A 3808-nucleotide genomic window follows, 5' to 3' on the forward strand; every position below is an offset into this window, starting at 1 on the left:
GAGTCTCATTATGAGCCTAGCAATAAGGTCTCGAAAGGGGAGTTCACACATATGCTCAAGAAGGACATATGGTGAGTATCTTAAGGAGATATTCTTCCCCCTCCATGCACTAAGAATTTAATAATGTTGGGAGGTAAACCAGGTAGCTTCTAATTTTAATTGGAACTAGTAAGGGATATGTTCAGCGCGTCGAGGTATAAACTCAATTAAGAGGTCTCCCAACCTTGAAACCAAGGTTTGATATACCCAAAGGTACATAGGAGAGCTATTCCCGAGCACTACCGTTGACTTGATTTTCATCAAATCATGTTTATTTTATAGTGGGTTGGAGTACTTGGCATTAGCCACTCCCACTTGGGTCGTTCCCCTCTCACCGGCCTTAATGGCTTTGGCCTTATAGGCTCCTCGAGAGGGTAGGCCACTAAAGATATGCACTATTGAAAGCAAAATATGAGTCTGGATATCTAATCATCGAAGAAAGGTGAGAGCATACTCGCCTATCATCAAAACACATAAAACATGTTTATTCATTTCCATTGTAATTAGCCTATATGCCTAATTTAATAAAAATAAGTGCAAAATCTCATGGTTGCAAACAAAGTTAGTAGTTTATATTGTATTCTTTGATGGCAAAATAGTTTATGACTCTGGTCTTTCATAGCGAAATAAGTACCTACAAACCAATAATCTACAAATTAGGTTCGGGAAAATGACAATCCAGAAGCAAAAATACAAAATGCAACATATAATATTTGCCAAATCGATAAAAAACCTAAAAACGCCATCAAATTGACCAAGAACGCCATCATATGTGCCAAGAACGTTGTCAAATGGACCCAAAATGCTACTCTACACACCAAAAACGTTGTTTTGGACACTAGAAACGTTGTCAAACAGACTGAAAAAGCTGACAAATGTACCAAAAATGCCACAATACATACCAAAAATGCTAAAGTACAGACGAAAAGCGCTAAAGTACAGAAAAATATGTAAACAGAGTTGAGAAGTCTCCCAAAAATGCCATTTGAGGTGTCGGAACGCCACAATAGAGACCAAGAACACGATTCGAGAGCCCAAGAGAGCTAATCTACACTCCAAAAGAGTTAATCAACAATATCAATGAAATTTCATGCAAGCAAACTTGTTAAAGATCAAAGGGGCTAGGCCCCACGGTGGGTGCCAATTAATGTGATGCTAAAAATGTAGTATATAAGAAGGCATACACATATAATGAGACAATAAAAAATGTATGAAAACTAGATTAGAAATGCAAACCATAAGCCTTCCTTGAAATGTCACATTTTCCTCTATTCTTGAGGACCTTGAAGGTGTTGTATTGATGGGCTCTCAGCGGAGCAATGACCTCCAAAGTGGAAACTCAAGAGTTGAGTAGCTACTTGATCATGATTGATTATGAAAATGATATGAAATGCAATGCTATGATTAATCCAAAATTATAATTGCTAGATGATTGAAATGAAAATTGCCTATAGTAATGATGCTAAAGCTATGAATGCCAGGGATCCTTATTGCTCCAAAATGGGGGATATTTATAGGAATTCCAAGTCCAAAGTTGATGTGGCAAGAATCGACGGTCCAAATCTGATCTGAAGATATCAAGGGTCAAGATTGAGGAAGTTGGAGAAGAGGTTGGAGGAAGGGACACTTGTCATCTGTCGGTGACAAGTGTCAAGGAGCCTTGCTCATGAGAGGGCAAGTGTCCAAGGGAGGAGACATGTGGCAAAAGTGTCATGTGTCTCAAGGGGAGAATATCCACACCATAGGAGGTTAGGATAAGCAGGTTAGGATGTGCAAGATAGCATAGGGTTAGTTAGACCAGGGTTAGGTGCAAGGGGTTAGGTTAGGTGGTTAAAAGTTAGGAGCCATGTGCTCATTTGAATTTAGAAATTCAAATAATTGGAAAATAATAATTAATCTCAACAAACTTCAATTTGTTAATCTTAATTAGGGATTAGAAGAATTTATTTATATGGGGGGACATTAATTAATTTAGAATTAATTAATCAAAGGGGATATGAAATGAACTATATAAATAAATCATGTAGATTGATTTACTAGTAGATGAATAGAGAAATTAATCAAATTGCTTGTGAATTCAATTAACTCGGAAGGGGAGTTAATCAAATACTGTGTATTTAATTAACTATCTTCGGACCATATTTAGGTGTATATAGAAGGATATCATGAAATATGCATGTTTCCACCTCCTTTCCATGAAAATGCAATCATTTCGCCTCCCTCTCAATGACATCAAGATGGATATGCTTCCACTTTTGCTTCATATTCCCCTGCTACAACAAGTTATGGGCAATTTCCTAACGCTTGCCTCTCACCTACCCCTACACAACATAGATACATTTCCCAATAGTCGGAGGCTTATTATGTCTCCCATAAACATGTCAACCCCTTCATTGAGCATCAAAATGTGCTAAGCTAGGAAAATGTTAGCATCAGAGAAATAATGATGAATTTCCAAGAACAGTTGAAAACTATTGATTTGGAGCAAGAATATTGCCTGCAACAAGATCATCTTGCTTACTAGGCCCAACTTCAGCAACAGTAGATAGAGGCACAAAGAAAACAACAAGAGCAGTTCCTTGCCATGCAAACATCTGCTAGGGAAGAAGTCGTCAAATGGCTAGCGATAATGGAAGAGAAACTCATGGGAGAAGGGAAATCAGCCACCAGTGGAGCTCCCGAATTTGAAACCCCAAGAACCATGCAGGGGATGCCCTCTAATGAGTACCCTCAATCTATTTTGCAAAAAATATTTCCCCCTCATCTCCATGTTCCTGATACCATTTCAATCTTTAAGGGTGGACCTATTGTTTGAAGGGTTGATTAGTCTCATGAACAGACGAAAAAAGAGGAGCAATTTTCTAGGTGTGAACTTCTACATGCTTGGGAGGGTGAATAACTGCCCTTATAACAAGAGAAAAATGAAGATAAGAAGTTGCAGCAGCAAGGCATCAACCGCATAAGAAATAAAAATGAAGAAGAGGATTTATTCCTCTCATTTGATGAGCATCCCTACTTTATTAACCCTGGGGAAGGGGAATTTTCCATTTCTGTAGTGGTAGAAGTCTTAAAGAAGCAAGCAGATGCTGAAGAGCATAGTGGATTACGTGAATATGAGAAGGCTCATGAGGTTGAATGAGAGGAGAAGCTTGATGCTTCTATAGATCACCATGAGGACAATCGCATAGAAAGGGTGATCTTTGTCATGGAAGGAAGTGAAGAGGAGATTGATGAAGACCTATTTTGGGATGAGTTAGAAGCCTTTTGCTCATCTATTGACATCAAGCCACAATCTCCCAAGCTAGAAGAGTATGAGAAGCAACAGCAACAGGGGAAGGTTCCCATTCTAGCGGATGAGCCACCAAAACTAGCCCTTGTTGGTCAACAAGAAATAAAGGAAGCAGAGCACGACTACAAGTCCAATGTTGATTGCCTAGACTTGATACTTTCACGCAGATGCCCCATCTGCCATCTAGCTCAACTGGAGAGTCGCAAGTCTCCCCTGGTCATGCTTGCCTCTAAGCATGAAGATGAGTACCAAGGAGAGGAGGTTCAACTCACTCATTCACTATAGGAAGATAACATTCGAGAATGGGTGAGATTATTTGTTCCCAACCTGTGGGAGGCATTCCTTTTGGTATTTTGGTATGGTTTTGTCATTGATGTCAACACCTACTAAACACTTATCAACTCTGGCACTTTGGAGAATCAGCAACATTCACCGGCAAGCAAGTGACTTATGCACAGTCACCGATATCTGGTACACCGG

Source organism: Cryptomeria japonica, chromosome 1 (genome assembly GCF_030272615.1).
Source record: "Cryptomeria japonica chromosome 1, Sugi_1.0, whole genome shotgun sequence".
NCBI classification, from domain to species: Eukaryota; Viridiplantae; Streptophyta; class Pinopsida; order Cupressales; family Cupressaceae; genus Cryptomeria; species Cryptomeria japonica.